The 19,287-nt window shown below is 39.4% G+C and overlaps 1 long non-coding RNA gene and 5 other non-coding genes across 6 annotated transcripts; 3 read left to right on the forward strand and 3 right to left on the reverse strand.

Annotated features, from left to right (window-relative positions):
• The first annotated feature begins 652 nt into the window (after window positions 1-652).
• Window positions 653-5,426, forward strand: LOC116683940 (uncharacterized). Its single transcript, XR_004330734.1, has 4 exons — window positions 653-939; window positions 2,445-2,537; window positions 2,707-2,761; window positions 5,227-5,426. It is a non-coding gene; the product is annotated as an uncharacterized LOC116683940 (long non-coding RNA).
• Window positions 5,427-7,060: 1,634 nt separating this feature from the next.
• On the forward strand, window positions 7,061-7,132 carry trnae-uuc (transfer RNA glutamic acid (anticodon UUC)). The gene has a single exon. It is a non-coding gene; the product is annotated as a tRNA-Glu (tRNA).
• A 1,424-nt stretch (window positions 7,133-8,556) lies between these two features.
• On the reverse strand, window positions 8,557-8,628 carry trnam-cau (transfer RNA methionine (anticodon CAU)). The gene has a single exon. It is a non-coding gene; the product is annotated as a tRNA-Met (tRNA).
• A 326-nt stretch (window positions 8,629-8,954) lies between these two features.
• On the forward strand, window positions 8,955-9,071 carry LOC116683941 (U5 spliceosomal RNA). The gene has a single exon (XR_004330735.1). It is a non-coding gene; the product is annotated as a U5 spliceosomal RNA (small nuclear RNA).
• Window positions 9,072-13,536: 4,465 nt separating this feature from the next.
• trnae-cuc (transfer RNA glutamic acid (anticodon CUC)) lies at window positions 13,537-13,608 on the reverse strand. The gene has a single exon. It is a non-coding gene; the product is annotated as a tRNA-Glu (tRNA).
• A 5,043-nt stretch (window positions 13,609-18,651) lies between these two features.
• Window positions 18,652-18,723, reverse strand: trnastop-uca (transfer RNA opal suppressor (anticodon UCA)). The gene has a single exon. It is a non-coding gene; the product is annotated as a tRNA-Sec (tRNA).
• Window positions 18,724-19,287: the final 564 nt, after the last annotated feature.

A 19,287-nucleotide genomic window follows, 5' to 3' on the forward strand; every position in this document is an offset into this window, starting at 1 on the left:
TGATATGCTGCCCCCCCAGCACACCACAGTGTAGAAGAGGACACTGGTGACCACAGACTGGTAAAACATCCACAGCAGTTTGTTGCAGATGTTAAAGGAGCGCAGTCTCCTCAGGAAGTACAGCCGGCTCTGTGTCTTCCTGTATAGGTGGCTGCTGTGTGTTGTCCAGCCCAGTTTGCTGTCCAGCCACCGTTGACCTCCCAAAGTCAACAACCAGCTCCTTCATCTTAGAGGTGTTGAGCTGTAGGCAGTTAGTGCGACACCAGAGAGCAAAGTCCCCCACCAGACTCCGATACTCCTCCTCCCTGTCACCCCTGATACACCCAACGATGGCTGTGTCATCTGCATACTTCTGTATGTGACACAGCTCTGAGTTGTAGCAGAAGTCCGAGGTGTACAGGGTAAAGAGAAGAGGGGCCAGCACTGTGCCCTGGGGGGCTCCAGTGCTGCTGACCACAGTGTCAGACATGATGTCCTTCAGCCTGACGTACGTTGGCCTGTCGGTGAGGTAGTCTCTGATCCAGTCTACCAGATAGAGGTCCACTCCCATCCTGATCAATTTGTCCTGCACTGAAAAAAATGATTTTGTGGTGTAGTAATATTTATTAGGCTAACTGTTACAATTTTTATTTTCTAATTGTAAGTGAGAACTGGAATTATTCAAGTAAAAACTATATATGTCATTCATGTAATAAATAAACTGTATGTGAAGAGTACGTTTTATTATGTTTTTTCACATAATATTCAAAGGTTTCATAGTCATTGCACATGAACTTAGAAATACCAAGTAAGTTTTGGTAGTGTTGGGTGTTTTGAATCCGCGCATGCGCCTTGTGACGCGCATACGGGACGCATGCGCTTCGTTGTCCGCCAAAACACAAGAAGACGACGACGGCGGTCAGGTTTAATGGAGGCAGGAGCAGCTCAATCATCTTGAAGGTAAGTCATTCAGGGTTTTTCCTGCATATGTAACGGAGTTAAAATATAATAGGAACCCACATCACGTATCACTAGCTTAATTTTACTACGGTCCCTAAACGCAACGTACCTGTGGAGTTGGGTCGTGCACCCCGAGGGTCCAGCAGTCACCTTGCTGTCCCTTTGGTAAGTGCACAAGTTATCAGCTCCACCATCGTTTTTATTAATTATCTTAGTTCTATACAATTACTTTGTTTATGAAACGTATAGCTCCCGAACAGTCGAGCACGTTCTTTCAATGTAAAGTTGACGGTGGTTTTCTTTATTTGTTTATATAATGTGTCGCTAGCTAACCAGCTAACCTCTTTTTATTTTGTACTTGCAGTGAGACGTAACATTATGTATGTGTGTGTGTTTGTGTGTAAACCGGGACTGACTATGATTAATCCTTCGCTAGATGCTGTGAATAAATGGCGGGTTTGCAAAAATTATTAGAGTTTTCTTCGCACAATTAACACAAGGCAACGACAGAGTACACAAACGCTACACATAGGAGCGGGGAAGGGAGGAGAAAAAAACGTTGAACTATCTGCAGCGTCTCTGCAGCAGAGGCCGAGCTTCACAGCAGCCTCTGCCAGACCTCACCACAACCCTGATGCTAATTATTATAAATAATTATAAAGAGGAAGCTATCGTTTTTGTTATTTTGCAGTGTACTCTTAGTTTGCCACAAATCTAAAATCTTACTGAGACAGTCTATGCATCTGCAGAGCAAACAGAGGACAGGAGAGACTTTTCACATTTTTCATGTTAAATATGATTTAATTTATTGGCATTTCAGATTTGATTCTTACTGTGGCTGTATATTTTTATTCCATATATGAAAATGCTTTGTATGTGTCATATTTCAACTAAAAGAACCACCACTTGTTGAAATGATGCAGTTTCCATTTTTTTAGTAGTTGTAGAGCTACTGATTAGCCTTAAGTATCTGAAATTCAGATTAATTTATGGGAATTTGAAAAAATTAAAATGATCTATCCAAAAACATTTGGTGTGATAATTTGCTTCCACATGCTTCCTAAGGACCATCACCTTTGGATCCCTTTATTTCTAATTCCCTCGTCTATATTTTGCTTATAATTTGATTTGAAGCCTCATTGTTCTCTATTCTGATTCCGTTTACACTGTTTAAATTTTGATTCTGCATTATTCTTGATACATATGACACAGCTTTCTCTCAACAACGTGAATCTAGACCAGCAATGCTCTACTGCTTTTTTGAGGAGAGGAACAGAATCACAGCGGCAAAAATGCAGGATTTTCTTAATTTAAGATTTAACATATGTGGAAATGGTTCCGATTCTGTATAAAAGATGTGTAATTTTTAAGATCAGAGCAATATTTTCAAATATTTTGACCGCATACTATAAAAAATACATTGGTTTGACAGTGGCACAGTTATTTTGGTTACATGATTCTGTAGTTTTAATGTATTATTTTTTCTTTGTGTTTTCGTCCTTAAGCCCAAAGCAACAACTTTCTACAGTTGACACAGTGCCCTCTCAAGCAGCAACTACAGCAAGCTGTGTCACAAGCAAAGCCATCTGGCTATTCAGGTAAAAAAATTACATAAAATGTAGTGTATACAAAAGTTGAAAGGACAATCTGATGTTATATCTATTCTAGTGATATGAATATAGCCCAAGAAATGCTGCTTCTCCATTATACCTGGCATTAAAGTAACTTTGAGTATGATGCATTAATAGATTTCTTTGTATTTCACAGCCTCCACCGGAAAAGTTCTCCTGCTACAGTATTTGATTTGAACGGCTAATGTAAGGTAAATCTAAAAACCTAGGTACCTCTCATTCTTAGTTTTAAGTTCACTTTTATACTGACATGAAAATCTAGTTCAGATGAAGTTTGATTTATTTCTGTCTGTATTTTTCAGATTTAAAAAAAGATGAAATGGCCTTGTAAAACATGTAGATTTGAAGCTGACACACGGACAGAACTGTTGAAACACTACAGACTAAGACATGGAATGGTTAGCCGTGGCCAGACAGTGCCTTGCCTTTATAAGGATTGCCCATGTTCATTTAAGACGTTCAATGCCCTTAATATTCATTTATCCAGGCAGCACCCTGAGGCAGTGACATCAAAAGAGATTCTATCTTTCAGTTGTGTCCTGTGCAGTTCCGCTTGTTTTGATTCAGAGAGGCAATATTTTGAACATCTTGTAAGCCATTTGAGGAGATTTGAAGTAGTTGCATGTGTATTCAAAAACTGCACCTTCAGCTCAAACATATATTCAACCTTCGCCTCGCACAGACATAGGTAACATTCTCCACATGGCCTTGAAGACTTTAAAGATGAAGTATTGAAAAAATACTCGGATCCAGTTGTTGCTCAGGATGAGCCATTGTTTGACACTGAGGAGGAGGATCCTCAACCTTTGATTGAGGAAGACAAGGATCTATCTCGGCTCATAAAGGAGAAGTTTGGCAGCCTTTTTCTTAAGTTAGAGAGCACCTTTTGAGCACCTCTGTCCTCCCACTCAGCCAGGTAACCCACTTTGGGTCCCGACCCATAGTTTGGGAAAGGCTGACTTAAAGTTTCAAATGCATACAGTTACTTTGAAGTGGATTAACCTACAGCAGTTAAGAGTAATGCCCTCAAAGGACCAACCAATGCAGATCCAGTAGTTTAGTTAGTTAGATCATAGTTTTGTATGAATTTTGATGTTGTTTCTATTGACAACATGTATAGATTAGTGAATTCATATAGTACTTCTTACACAAGTATCTTCTGTCTGTTAAAACAGCGACACATTGAAGCGAGACGGGAGGCCATTATTCGCGCCCTGATGGAATTCCTGGGGAGTCTACAGGGGAAATCATCAAGGACTACAAGGTAAATTCAAACATTTTCAGAGGAATGGACTCAAGTTCACTTGAGTACATTATATTGAATTCTTATTCACTTCCCCTTTAAATACAACTTGCTTGAACCATCAATAATTGTCAGAATTTTTATTTTTTAAATGGAGCCTTTATTGGTCCCGTTATTTTATTTTGCATGCTGGTTGGCCTGAAAACAGTTTCTGTCCTTGTTCAGGCAAAAACAAACAAATGTTGAGCATTCTTGTGTGATGTCAAAAAAAGTCATCACAGAACCAAATTTTAATCTTAATTTACCAAATTATGTATTTAAACAATCAATAAGTTTACCTAAATGATAAAAATTGTATATTGCTTGATGAAAGTTTGTATAATGCATGAAAAGCAAAAAAATGAAAATTGACAGAATTAACTGAAGTATTGGATTCCTAAGGGTGATCATTGCCTTTTATAACAACTCAATAAAAGAATCAAAATGCATCCTTTCAATAAGTAGTCTTTATTGTAAGTGCATTCAGGTGGTTCTTCCAGTTGGAGATGACAAAAAGATATTTTCATAGATGTAATTAAACTATATGGCCTATTACACAGTGTGTGAGTGGGAATGCATTCCTAAAAGTCTCTAAATTAACTCAATATCTCATAAGAAATCAATCTAAAATGTCAATGAATTAAATCATATTCCTGACATGAAAAATTTGGGGTAATTATTATCTCTCCTCGCTTTTCTTTTCTCCTCTCTCCTACCTTTTCCTGTGTTATTTTCTCTCTCCTCCCCTATCCTTTCTCCTCTTCTCTCCCCTCCTCTTTCTTCCACTCTCCTCTCCTTGTTTTTCTCTTCTCCTCTGTCCTCTTTCCTCCCCCCTTCTCTCTTCCCCTCTCTTCTATCCTCTCCTCTCGGCGTGCTACATGCACATCTGTATTATTCAGTGTTTCCAATAATGAGAGACAGGAAATAAAGTTTAGGAATCACTAGAGTTGTGCATAAGGTCCATAAGGCCCGATTTACTACAGGTTGTTTGTGTGTGTAAAAGCGAGTGCAAACTTCAGCTGTTATTGGTACTGTGGAACAGGAATATTTTCAGAATCAGAAAAATTTATTTCAAACTGAATATTCACAAGACACCAAATTCCGCAGCAGACAGTACACAGTACTATAAGAGTTTGAAAAGGGGTTGGATTAAGCAAAGCTTATGTTTCCAGACCCTAACAACACCTCCTCCTTTTTGTATGATTCAAAGACTAAATTTCTAAACTTCCTAATATAATAATTTTAGTGAAATTATTTTAAATGTTTAGGATCGATAAGTATTGAAATATTGATATTTTTGACACTAGTCTATAACTTGAATAAAAAATTAAGCTGTACTATGCACCTGAACATGGATTCACATATATTTTACAGGATATCAGCAGAGAGGAAGCTCAAGAGGACCAGGCTGAGCAAGTCCTGAGGATCTGTGTCTTCCACACAAGTGAAGAAGATGAAGGTGCATCCAACACTGATGTGTCGATTGTTATTGAAGGGACTGAGGTACTTGACAACTGTGGAAGTGTTGCAAAAGCCTGTCTCCTGCTCATGGGCATCATTTATGCCATGAACTTAAGTTACCCCCCAAAAACAAAGTACACTTTTGAAGTTTTTCAAAAGCTTCTTCTAGAACTTGATGTCCTTAAGCTGTCCCCAAAAATCCTGTCTCTGCGAAACAAGCTTGTAGCTTGGATGCACATGTTTGACCCCTGAGTTGTCCTTTCAAAGAGGGCGCTAAAAGAAAAATATGGCACAGTTGTTTCTGTGGCTATTTGTCTTTTTTCTTATTTTTCTCTCATTTTAATGATGTAATTTTTATTTTAACTTGTTGCACTGTATTAAACATGTGGCCATGTAGAGTGGCTAAGTTTTGGGGACAAAAGAAAATAAGTTAGATCAGCATTTTCAAGTTAAACCAGAGGTTCTCAACTGGTGGGTCGTGGAGCCATTTTCAATGGGTCATTTTAGCCACCCTAAGATGAAATTTCTGTCATCATCTACTCACCCCCGTTTTGTCAACATTCATGCTCTTCTGGGAGTTTGCCGAGATGTTTGTTTCTCACAAAACTACAGTGAACGGCAACTTGGCTTCAAACATCCAAAAAATGAATCAAAAAAATGTCTCCATACTGCTCATCTAAAGTAATCCAGAGCAAACAAAGCTGAAAACACAAGTTTGTAATGTTTTTTACAAACGTCTTGGCATGTGTGAGCTACAGGACACTTGGATTACCTCAGACAAGCAGTATGGAGACATTTTATTGATTGATTTATTTTTGGATGTTGAGTGGAAAAAACGTCTCTCAAACTCGCAGAACACGGATGTTAACAAAACTTCACCAATCCTTCTATAGACAAAGGGGTAAGTAAATAATAACAAAAATCATCTTAGGGTGAACTATACCTTGTTGTTGTTTTGCCATGCAAACTTGCTGGAAAATGTTTTATTGAAAAAATTATTTTTTCACTTGAGAAAAATAAATGGGTTGTTAAATTAAACAGTTGCATCATTTTTTTTATAAAGTCATTGTTTAAATAAACAAAAACATTAAGAACAAATTTAGGCAATTTAAACTGCATAAAAATAATGTAAAATGTTGTGTAAATGTTACTTAAATATAGTCCATAAATAAAAGTTAGAAAAAGTATTTAAAAATTACCTTGAAAAGCCATTGGTTTTAGGTGAGATTTTTCAGTTTGAATCAGTCAGAGTTTAAGTAAAATTTACAAAGAATGAGAGAGTAAACTTCAATAACCATATTAATAAACATCAGTAAATTACCTGAGGTTTGCTAGTAAAAGAAACTTATATCTGCAAGTAAAGTTTACTTGATGATTGCCCTTGTAGGATTTACTTACAATTTCTAAGTGCAAAAACTTTCGTAGGTTTTCTTAAGTAAATAATACTCCAATTTTTTTTTAGTGATCAACATTTCTATTCATCATAAAGTTCCGACGTTAAGTTTTTCACCGCCAGTTCAAAATGGAGCTGAACATGGAGGAGGATTCCTCCCTAACGGCCGCTCTGCTCTACTCCGTGCCCCCGCTGTCCGGTAATAGTTAAAGCAGATAAAAACAGATAAGAACACTCAAAAGCTTCAAGATGAAACTTACTTAAGAAGCGTCTTCATTCACGTTCAAGAGAAGGCCTGTTTTCAGCCAGACTATGAATTGATTCATGAAATCCCTGTTATTAATATGTGGTCAGTCCCATATGGTCTAGCGGTTAGGATACCTGGTTTTCACCCAGGTGGCCCGGGTTCAACTCCCGGTATGGGAATAGGTATTTAACCGGTGAAGGTCTGCAGAAAGATCCGTACAATCTCTGACATTGGCCTGCATTAAATCAGAGCTGTAGTTAGGTAATCTAAGTTATATGTGTTTTCCCTTGCAAACATTTTGTTTGCAAGGCTCCAGTCTCTCTGGAGGCATGGGTTCAAATCCTGCCAATTGCTGAAATGTTACATACATAGGTACACTCCTGCGCCGCCCTCCCAAATGACACCTACCCTAACATAAAAAAAACACGCAATGAAGTTGTGCCCACTTTCTGGCAGCAGGTATATCTGCCAGCAAACCCTTTTCTCGCATGAAACTCTTGAAAACTCTGAGATCAAGATTGTGTTTGAGACTGGCCGTGACTAGAATGGAACCGGACATTCATCCCAACCCAGTTTGATAAAATATTAGATCTCTGTTATGGTAGAAATAAGGGAGCATATCAATCAATCAAGCTGCCTCCATGAGGATGTACAAACATAGGAAGTGCATTAAGATTTGCCCGTGTGTGGTGTTACTAATTCAACTGAATAGGTTTTTTACATTTGAATCCTGCAGACACCGGAAGCCATTATTTACCGGTGCTAGCAAACCAATGACACATCACAGGATACCAAATTGCAGATGTGCCTACATGAACAATATTGTGTTATCTCATTGGTACTGGAATCCACCCGTCTCCACCAATGTATCTCTTAGCGTTTATTTTCAGTCTTAATGCCCAGATGTGTTACAAGATTTGCTGTGAACATTTTATTGTCCAGCAGAAAGGCAACAGATGTGTTACTTTTCGACTACGCTACCATAGCAGTGCAAGCATTTAGCCCAGGTTTGATTTCCAGCCACCGCAGTTGCATTTACAGGTTTTGAAGCCATATACAACATTAACATTACATGTTTTACGAAGGTTTCTTCTTTCATTCAGGGATATTTCAATTTCCTTGCGGGAGTCATCCCAAAAGGATTAATAAAGATAAGTCTAAGTCTATCTCAGAAAAAAGGAAAAAAAAAATCTGAAATTCTTCAGGGGATGTAGCTCAGTGGTAGAGCGCATGCTTTACATGTATGAGGACCTGGTATCTCCAGCAGGTATTATGGTAGAGTCTTTAAAAGAGCTGCAACAGATATTACCTCCTGTGGTAATCTGACTGGAAGGGTTATAGAACGTAGTGGTAGACTAAGACCTCCTGTGACACAAACTAAGCGGTATGCTCTCTCTTTTATACCTCAGACTATCAGAAAGCACAACAAGCACTGTAGTGTAGTAATTGTATTAAGCTCCAGTTTTTATGGGTGTTACGGCAGGTATGAGCACACAAGATTCCATTTTTATGGTTGAAATAAACTTAATGCTTTAAGTTTACTCTTCACAAGTTGGAGACATTAAATGTTACCAGACTTGATACTGATACAAAGTATAGGAATTAGCAGAGGATGGTTTCGATCCATCGACCTCTGGGTTATGGGCCCAGCACGCTTCCGCTGCGCCACTCTGCTCTGCTTATCAAGGCCAGGGACCGGACAATCTGTAATTCACATTTTGAGGGAAGGACCAAGGTTCCAACAGTTTACGGGTTGTAAAGTTAAACATTTGGTAGACCTCGCAACTATCTTTTATGTGAACTCAACCATTGATTATTCACAAGACTTGTGATTGGCTGGCGTTTTAAAAACAGGGCATTGTGAGTACAGATATAAACATCAGTAAGGAGTCTACCAAGTTGCCTCTTATCATTTTAGTTTGGACACCCAGTGAGGCTTACCACGATGGTTTGGACTGGGTCCACTAGGGTTTTCTGCTGCTCTCGATCAGACGGCTGTACTCACTCTGGTTTCTCTTCATAACACATAAGTCTTTCGCCTTTTACTAAAGACTTCCTTGGAGGGGAAAGCCAATGAGTTGAAACTATTTTTGGTGGGCTTTGTTGTTTGGCCGAGCCTTTTGTACTTCTTTGAACTATCCTTAACAAGACTCAGAGTCTTAACAGCAGCTAAATAATAGAAGCAAGATGATTTTCATGGGCCGTGGACAGCGACAGGACTCCCCCTGACTGAGACCAGGACCGATCAAAAAATTTAATTGGGAAGGGTGTGGGAAACAAATTGGCTAGACACAGTAGGGAAAGTTAGTCAGAGAGTAGGATACTGGAGACTTAGAGGACTAACACTAGAAGCAATGGTTTTAATCATCAAGGCAGTGATTTTACCTTTGCTTTTACTCATCAGCTGTTTTTATCCCACCCAGAAAGTGATTTTAGACCTGGAACAAGCCATCTTTTATTTCTTGTTGAGGTTCAAGTGGGAACGAGTGCAAAGAAGAGTGATGAAGAAGCCAAAGGAGAAAGGAGGGAAAGGAGTGCCTGACTTGTTATCGTTTTTAGGGAGCAGATTTACAGCTATACACATAACAGCAGGTGCCCAGACTTGACACACTGCTGCACCTTGAGACGTGTTGGTCATGTCCAGGAGTTGTGCTCTTTCCATCGCTTGACAATATTCCCTTTTAGGATCAAGAGTTCTTCTCCCACGCTGAACACAGGCTGAGCCAAGGGCCACTTTCACCTCATGAGTAGTCCAACGCGTTCTCCGGGACTTCCTTGAGTCCTTGTAGTATTGTGACAGGCGGAGATACTGTCCATTATACTAACGAGGAATGGCCAAGTTTAAAATTTGGCACATCATTCGATAGGTGGCGCTATTCCAGCATTTAGGCCACATCCACTTTTGTACTTTATAGTACAAACCTTAAAGTAAACGGTTGTTTTTTTTCAATTCTTCTGGTCACACTTGGCACTATTCCACAACTTCTGTCTGTAGTTCTCTATTTTGTCAGGGCTTAACACTGTCTAACGCAACTCTTTTTTTTGTTTCTTGTTATGTCTCGGCAAGAAATATTATTCTTTTGGGTCGTCTGTCCATCTCTACATCAGAATCAGAAATACTTTATTGATCCCCTAAAGGAAACTTTGGAAAAAACAGATCCTTTAAGCCGGATTTGAACCAGCGTCCTAAGGAATTCAGCTTTTCTGCGTCTACAGTCCTCCGCTCTACCAACTGAGCTATCAAAGGGAGTTAGCACATACTTATGCACTTCCCATTCTTGTGAATGTGAAAACACAGGACCCCCTGGAGGGAATTTCTGAATCGTCAGGGGCTGTAGCTCAGTGATAGAGCACACTTTGAGTCTCAATGCCCAGATGTGTTGCAAGATTTGATGGGCCTCGGTTGATGGTCATGGAAACCTTCCTCTGCTAACTCTGATTTCCATGGTGAGATGAATCATGATATACCTGCTGGAAAAGTTGTTGACAGCCCATGAAAAGTGGCAAGTCATGTTCTCGCACTTTAAAAAATTGACATCCACTACCCTGTCAGGGTCCTGTAGTAATGCTGACTTTCCAGTGATGTGATTGGGCTGTTTACAGGTTTTGAGCATATCCATCGGTTGCATGGATGGGACATCAATACCCCGGTTCTGTCACCTGAGCGCTGTTTTGTCTTTGTCGTTCAACGACTATTTGGGCTCACACCTTAACACACCTGAAGCATCTCAGCCGAAAATCATGCTGCACCTCAAAGGACTCTCAAGCACTCCCAGCTGTGCTTTTGCAGAAGAGCGCCTTGTTTTCTTTTAGCTTAGAAAAAGGCTTTAGCTTATGACAAGGTAAACAGATTGCACCATTGTGCTACTCATTAGTGTGTCCACTTCAGTTATGTATTGAAGCACATCCTTAGAGCTAATGGCCCTCATTTATCAACCTAACGTACGACAGGCTTCACGTGAGATTCATGAAACGTTCGTATCACACCAATCAGAGCGTAAGAATGATCGTACATTGATAAATGCAGCGGCTAGAAACAATTGTAGGCTAATTTAAATGTCACGCCCCAATATATTCTCAGTTTTGAGGCCTTGCCTCTATTATTTATGACATGGCCAGACATAATCCGGCTAAGAAGCGGCACTTTTCAGAGGTGGGGATTTAAAGCCTGACATCCCAGGTGCTCTGGTGCAGCCAGATACCACCAGCGGTCCAAGGCGCTGCGTTCAGGTCGCAGTCTCCACTGGAGGTGTGGGTTCAAATTCCACTTCTGACAACTAGTATTTTCATTTGGAACTAATGTCTAAGAGTTGATATTGGGAATAAAGAACTTAGCAGTTATAATATGCATGAGAAACGCAATTCCAAGTGCAGCGTTTTGTGAGCATCTTTATTGTCAACACATGTAAAGTTCCTTAGGGGCCCGTAGTGGATGAAATGGTAAAACATTTGGCCCTGGATGCATAGAATTCCTGCCATATTGAGCGACAAAGTTTGGGTGTCCTGAAAAAAGGGTCTTGAACTCTATCTCGCCGACCTCTTTTTTTTTTACTGTTTCTTGTTATGTCACGGCAAGAAGTATTATGCTTTTGAGTCGTTTGTCCATCTCTACATCAGAATCAGAAATAAAAAAAACATCTGACATATGCAGTCTCTGTGGCGCAATAGATCAGCGCAGTCGGCTGTTAACTGAAAGGATGGTGGTTCAAGTCCACCCAGGGATGTTTGTTGCTTAAATAATCTGGAGTGAGCCAACTCTGGGATTTATCCTTCTTCAGGAGACTGTAGAGCAGCCTGAAGATAACCCAAGTGGCCTTCAGAAGATACAGTTCTGGAAACCTTGTACATATTAATCTTTACAGTCATTGGTATGCAGGTCACTTGATGTAATACAAGCAAATACATAAGGCCAGACAGAGACAAAAAGTGAGAGAAAAGAAAAAGAGACTAGCTGTCTGGAGGATAACCAGTTGAGATCGTGTGTGTCTTTGAGAACTGTAAGTCATATAACTGATGTTGTCAGTTCATGTAAGCCTGTTGTTGTGTTGGTCTGTAGTTCTGGTACATTTAAAAGTTAGCTTGTTTACGTTCTTCTACTGTTGGCTAGGTTACACCTGGCTGTTGATTCGATATAATGGCGATTGTTGAACGTCCTTGCTCATTAAGATAATGTAATTAGTAGTTGGTTTATTGTTATTATTTACCAGCATATATGATTCCTACACATTGTGTATGGTAGCCTTTACAATGTTGTTTATTTAATTTATTACCACACACACATTCATAGCAGAGCTGCCCCCCCCCCATGTTTATACTGATGATTGATTGTAATAAATCAACAGAGAGAAGTTGTCTCCATCTGTGTTTTAACAGACACACCTGGGCCGAAGTTGGAAACCACAATCAGCTTTAAATCCAGTTCTAATCTAGTCCTCACTAAATTTCAAATAATTTCCCTGGAGTTACCATTACAAAATTTAATCTAATTAAATTGGAACATACACAGACTTCTCACAATGTCCCACTTGAATTCATATCTTGCTACTCGGTCAGAATCTTATTAACCTGGAGTCCCAGTCTCTGTCAATATAAATAGGCTATATGTTTATGTATGTTTTAGGACTATTGGCAGACGGCCATTTAAAATGTAGGCAACGGCATATAAAGAATAAAGAATAAAGAGTCTTTTCTCCATGTCCACTGTAGTTTCTCAGTGTGCTCTCTAGTAACATGTGTCTGGTCCAGGGAGCTTTGTCATTCATAAGGCTACTTTTACTTTTATATTTTAAGTATATTGCCAAGCCTGTACAGATGGAGGAGAGATGAAATGCGTCAGTAATATAGGAGATTTTTGGCTGGAAGTATGGAGATACTAATATGCATTACTTAAAAGGAGAAAACTAAAAATATTCTATGGTCATGTAAGTTTGTGTTTTCCAATAAAAAGATTGACTTGAGAATAATTACTTGGTCTATAAGTGATGCTCAGAGGCCCGACATGGCCCTTCTATGTTCATGTCAGTATGTGTTTTCCAATAAAAATTTGACTCAAGAATAATTAATTAGTCTATAAATGATGCTCAGAGGCCCCACATGGCCCTCACTTTGTTCGCAATGGGTCACCGCAGTTGGCTGTTAACCGAAAGGATGGTGGTTCAAGTCCACCCAGGGACGTTTGTTGCTTAAATAACCTGAAGTAAGCCAACTCTAGGGTTTATCATTCTGCAGGTGAATATAGAGCAGCCCAAAGATAACCCAAGTGGCCTTACCTTTATCTGAAGGTACAGTTCTGAAAACCATTTACTGTACATATTAATCTTTACGGTCATTGGTATGCAGGTCACTTGATGTAATACAAGCAAATACATAAGGCCAGACAGAGACAAAAAGTGAGAGAAAAGAAAAAGAGACTAGCTGTCTAAAGGATAACCAGTTGAGATTGTGTGCGTCTTTGAGAACTGTAAGTCATATAACTGATGTTGTCAGTTCATTTAAACTAATGAGGAAGAATTTGACAAATCAAAATCAAGTCCAGGAACTCATTCTTTCAAACATCACACCTGAGTCTCTCAAGTCATGACCATTCCCTGACCGGGAATCGAACCCAGGCCGTGGCGGTGAGAGCGCCAAATCCTAGCCACTAGACCATCAGGGAGTCACATCTATCAAATTTATCTTTGTAGATGTGAGTTTTCTTTTCACTTACTGGAATTACTCATATTGTTTTAGGCGAGGAATGGCGCCTGGCTAGAGCTTCAGAAGGAAGGCCATGACAGATTACACATCTGTCACATAGTCAGTTTGTATTCTTAAATACCAAGTCTCTTGCTGTTCCTTGACTAGTTGGCCCCCCCTGCTTTGCGTCGCTCCAGGTATGTAGAAAAAAAATCTGTTATGCACCTTTGCATTGCGCTAAAATGTCCAAATTTGGACCTGAATCCAACAATAACATTACTTGACACTCACATTGGTTTTCAGTTAAAAATGTTGGTTAGGGGTTTAGTTACTGCTTGAATTGTTATTGAGATGGAGGCAGATGAAGTGTTTATGACCCATCAATGATGACAAAAGGATACATCCACTGTCGGGGTCTGATTTAAAGGAAATGGTCCTCTTTAAAACGTTAAACTAATGAGGGAGAATTTGACAAATCAACCAAAAACTTGCTCTTTTAAATCTGTATCTGTCAAGTCCTGACCATTCCCTGACCGGGAATTGAACCCCGGCCGCGAGGGCGCCAAATCCTAGCCATTAGACCATCAGAGAGTTACATCTATCAAATTTAATTTAACATATTGTTGGTTATATTGTTTTAGGCAAGAAATGGCGCATGGCTAGAGATTTAGAAGGCAGTGGTGCAAAATGCAAAACTGCCTGTTTTGATTTAATTACATGGTAATAATACAAAAACAGAGGTGTAGTGATTACTTGGAAATGCTTCTGGTAGTTTCTGAAATAAAAACCATGAATCAGTGGTGGAAAATGCAAAACTACCTGTTTCTATTTCATTACGTAGTAAGACAGAGGTGTAGTGATTACCTGGAAATACTTCTGGTAGTTACTGTCAAACAACCATGAATCAGTGGTGGAAAATGCAAAACTGCCTGTTTCAATTTTATTACATGGTAATATTAGAATAACAGAGGTGCAGAGATTAGAGGTGCAGAGATTACCTGGAAATACTTACCATGAAATATGTCTTGTCCTTCACGCACGTAACGCTGTGCAATCTGACCAGCAGCTAAACACCTTCCACCATCAAGCACTGGCGACCGGGATCCTTGAAACACGTTTATTTGAGTAACAAAGGGTGAAACTGGGAGAAAACACAATGACCAGTTACTTAGATAGTAATGAGTCACAGATATTAAACAAAGATAATTGTAAAAACAATATAACTACACAACAGGCTAGCAAAAATGTAAGATGAAATAAAGAAACACGTAATGTATTGTTATACAGTGTACGTAGTATAACCTATGTTGGGATTCTAAATAAACTAAGATATACTTACATGTGGCATTACCCAAGATAAAAGTGGTAAACTAGCTTACTGAAGTATACCGTCAGTTAGGGCTGAACAATATTGTGTTTTAGCATCGACATCGCGATGTGCGCATGCGCGAAAGTCACATTGCAGGACGTTACGATGTGACGTTAATACTTTTTGCTGCTTGATAGAAAAGTAACCTTTCACCGTTTCTCCTTTACATGATTATTACCATCCGACCATTCCCCTTTAAGACAGGTAGCCATGTGGGCAACGTGTGTATGTGACGTTAGTCCGACAGGGTTTGGTATGGGAATGAGGCTCTCCGTGTGTAGAAAAAGCCTACCGTTGGCAACAGGGCTCCCAGTGATGTCATAGTATTTGATGGGTAGAAGTGACAGTAGTGGGGTTTTATGTTTTCCTCAATACAAACTACAACCCCTGATTAATGCAACATAATCACAACGTCTCCCGGCCATTTCCACTTCAGAAAGCTGCTATCAGCCAGCTAAAGCTAATATAGTTAGCTTAAAGAAACAAGCAGAAAGGCACTACCAGCCAGGTCTAAAGCTAATATATTTAGCTTAAAGAAACAAGCAGAAAGCTGCTACCAGCCAGGCTAAAGCTAAATAGTTAGCTTAAAGAAACAAGCAGAAAGGCGCTACCAGCCAGGCTAAAGCTAAAATAGTTAGCTTAAAGAAACAAGCAGAAAGCTGCTACCAGCCAGGCTAAAGCTAAAATAGTTAGCTTAAAGAAACAAGCAGAAAGGCACTACCAGCCAGGCTAAAGCTAATACAACTAGCCCAAAGAAACAAGAGGCATGCAGGTCTGGTCAGTTTATCAAACTGACGAGCTGGCCTCGCTAGTCACCACAACCTGAAATTTAGAGGAAGCAACATGAGTCACTGTCATTCACGTTAGCCTGGATTGATTATTATATGAATACAATGGTGTCATGCTAGTCAACCAGAGTATTTCTACCTATTTCCCTCTCCAAAATCACTCAGAAGGTAATGTTAGTCACAGCGCTTACTTGCTTTGGTGTTTGTAAAGCAATAAAGTTCAACAAAGAATATGAAGGTACATATGGTGCAAATGTGAGAGCGGTAGATGTGATGTGAGCACTTAGAGAATATGATTGAGAGCTTGTAGAAAAAAATTCTGTACTTGTACTTTATTTCATTTTTTTTTTTCACTTCAGTCACTTTTCCACAGCGGCGAGTCTGCACCCTCGACTTTTGCAACACTTAATTGGTGCAAAACTAAGTTGTACTGTGGACTTTAGTCTGTGGAGCTCTGAGCCAACAGGTGGGGGGGAGGGGGCAGCAGGGTTTTTATCCCCAGAGAGCAGTGACGTGCAGGCAGGGTAGGCAGTGCCTACCTTGCCAAAATTCAAGCATAAAAAATGTTTATTAAATAAATGTATTATAAACTTGTATTTGTATTTTACTGATTTTTTGGGATTTATATGTGTGTTGTTCAATTATTTAGACGGTACGATGATAAATGTAGCAGTTAACGCATAATCAAATAGAAAAAAGGCAGAATAAGCAGTGCCTTACTGCCCATTCAAGCGATTAGCCAATGTTGCGCATGCGCACTTCGCTCCTGTATTCTTTAACATGTACGTCAAAAGGCACAACTCTGCCGTGCCTTTGTACGTAAATTTTTTTATTTTATTTTATTTAACCTTTAGTAACCAGTTAAATGTGTTATGCCAGTAATCGTCTCCGTTAGATATCAAACATGAACCAATTAAAAGGCACGCATTATACCCATTGATGGCGGTCCGTCCGTGGCTGCAAGACCTGGAGCTCACACCATTGTTTCAGTTTGACTGTTTAAAGTGTTAGGATAATTAAAATGTATTTATTTATAGCGGGGTTAGTTTGCTAACGCTAGCTTGCTAATCCACAACACTAGTGGTGAGCGGTCTGAAGCTATCCATGTCCGTCTGCAGCTGCAGGACCTGGAGCTCACCGCCAGTGTTTCAGTTTGACTGTTAAAAGTGTTGAGATAATTAAAAAGTATTTGTTTGGAAGCAGGCTGGCTGCTAGTTAGCTAACGCTAGCTTCCATGCTACAAAATAAGCCGGACAGAGTTGTCCCTCACAGAAAAAACCAGGTAAATTAAAAAACACTGCATAAACTTTGCTACCGTGTGTTTATTTAAATATAGGTACACCTACATGTAGTGACATTGCAATATAAGCCTGCATATTAATATTAGGACTATCCATATGTCAAGGGTGTATATTTCATTAGGCGGTGCACTACATCCCGATCCAGCAGGGGAGAGTTCTAGCCCAACCAGGCTCCTCTCTTACATTGTAAGCCTCACTGGGTGTCCAAACTAAAATGATAAGAGGCAACTTGGTAGACTCCTTACTGATGTTTATATCTGTGCTCACAATGCCCTGTTTTTTTTAAAACACCAGCCAATCACAAGTGTTACATGTGTATAATGTGTGAGTAATTAGGAAGCTCACATAAAAGATAGTTGCAAGGTCTACCAAATTTAACTTCACTACCCGTAAGCTGTTGGAACCTTGTTCCACAAGATCCAAACTTTTCCTAAAAATGTCATCACAGACTTTCCAGCCGTTCGTCATGGGCATCAGAGTAGAGTGGCGCAGCGGAAGCGTGCTGGGCCCATAACCTAGAGGTTGTTGGATCGAAACCATCCTCTGCTAATTTCTGTGCTTTGTATCAGCATCAAGTCTATTTCAAGTCTGTTGATGTTTAACAAAGCATTTGATGTTGCAAGTGTCTGAAGTGAAATGTCTCCACCTGCTGAAGAGTAAACATAATGGAATGTTGAGATTATGTCTTCCATAAAAAAAGAAACTACAGTGCTCATGGCCTTTTATTCCTGCTATAACACCCATAAAAACTGGCGTGTAATACAGTAAATATACTACACTACAGGTAATAAATACTGTAAATGGAAACTGTAAAACATGTCCGTTCAAAGTGCTTGTTGTGCTGTCTACCAGTCAGATTACCACAGGAGGTAATATCTTCTGCAGCTCTTTTAAAGAGTCTACCATAATACCTGCTGGAGATGCCAGGTCCTCATACATGTAAAGCATGAGCTCTACCACTGAGCTACATCCCCTGAAGATTTTGGAATTCTTTTGACTTTTTTCTGAGATCGACTCAGACTAATCTTTATTAATCCTTTTGGGATGACTCTCGCAAGGAAATTGAAATGTGTTGTTGATGGCTTTAAAACCTGTAAATGCAACTACGGTAGCTGGAAATTAAACCTGGGCAAAATGATTGCACTGCTACGATATAAATCATAGTCAAAAGTTCCCACACCTGTTCCCTTTCTGCTGGACAATACAACGCTCACTGCAAATCTTGAAACACAGACAGATAAGAAATGGGGGAGAAAGTTGCTTCCAGTACCTATGAAGTAACACAACAATGTCCATGAAGGCACAAGTGAAATTAGGGTTACTGTGATGTGTCATTGTTTCCATTATTCTCGAAGAAAACCTTTCGTCATTGGCAGGATTCGAACCTGCGTGGGGAGACCCCAATGGATTTCTAGCCCATCGCCTTAACCACTCGGCCACAACAACCTGAAACAATACTCATACCTGTTTGCACAAATGTCTAATATTTGATCAAATCGGGTTGGGCAAGTAACCTTTCTGGTTACTTCTTGACAAATAAAGCAGTAACCACACAATGAAACTACTGCGACGGCTGGGAATCGAACCCAGGTCAGCTGCTTTGAAGGCAGCTATGCTCACCACTATACCACCATCGCTAGACAAGACATCTGGTGTCCTTAAATGTTGTCTTTTTCCTTTTTATTAAATTAAGGCATTAAGATTAATTTCCAAAAGTTAATTTTTTTTGCAGAGATTGCAAAGCCAGAAATCTTGGTGAAGTCGTTGACTTAAATTTTAACAGCCACATTAAGACAATTACAAAGTCAGCCTATCATCACCTTAAGAAAATATCAAGGTTAAAGGACGTATGTGTCAACAGGATTTGGAAAGACTTGGCTATGCTTTCATCTTCAATAACTTTTAAATCAAGGCTGAAGACCATTCTTCTTGATGTTGCCTTTCTTTAAATGGTTATTCATTTCTTTAATGTTTAATTTTGTATACTGCCCTGTAACTTTTTATTCTTGTGTTTTAACTGTTTTTATTTTTTAACTGTTTATTCTTGTGTTTTATCTGTTTTTATTTTTTAACTGTTTATTGTTGTGTTTTATCCAACCAAAAAGGAGCATATCAATTAAGCTGACTCTACATGGATCCACAGACACAGACAGTGCACTACAATTTCCATTTTGCCCGTGTCTGGTAACTACTACTAACCA

Source organism: Etheostoma spectabile, unplaced genomic scaffold (assembly GCF_008692095.1).
Source record: "Etheostoma spectabile isolate EspeVRDwgs_2016 unplaced genomic scaffold, UIUC_Espe_1.0 scaffold00019159, whole genome shotgun sequence".
Lineage (NCBI taxonomy): Eukaryota > Metazoa > Chordata > Actinopteri > Perciformes > Percidae > Etheostoma > Etheostoma spectabile.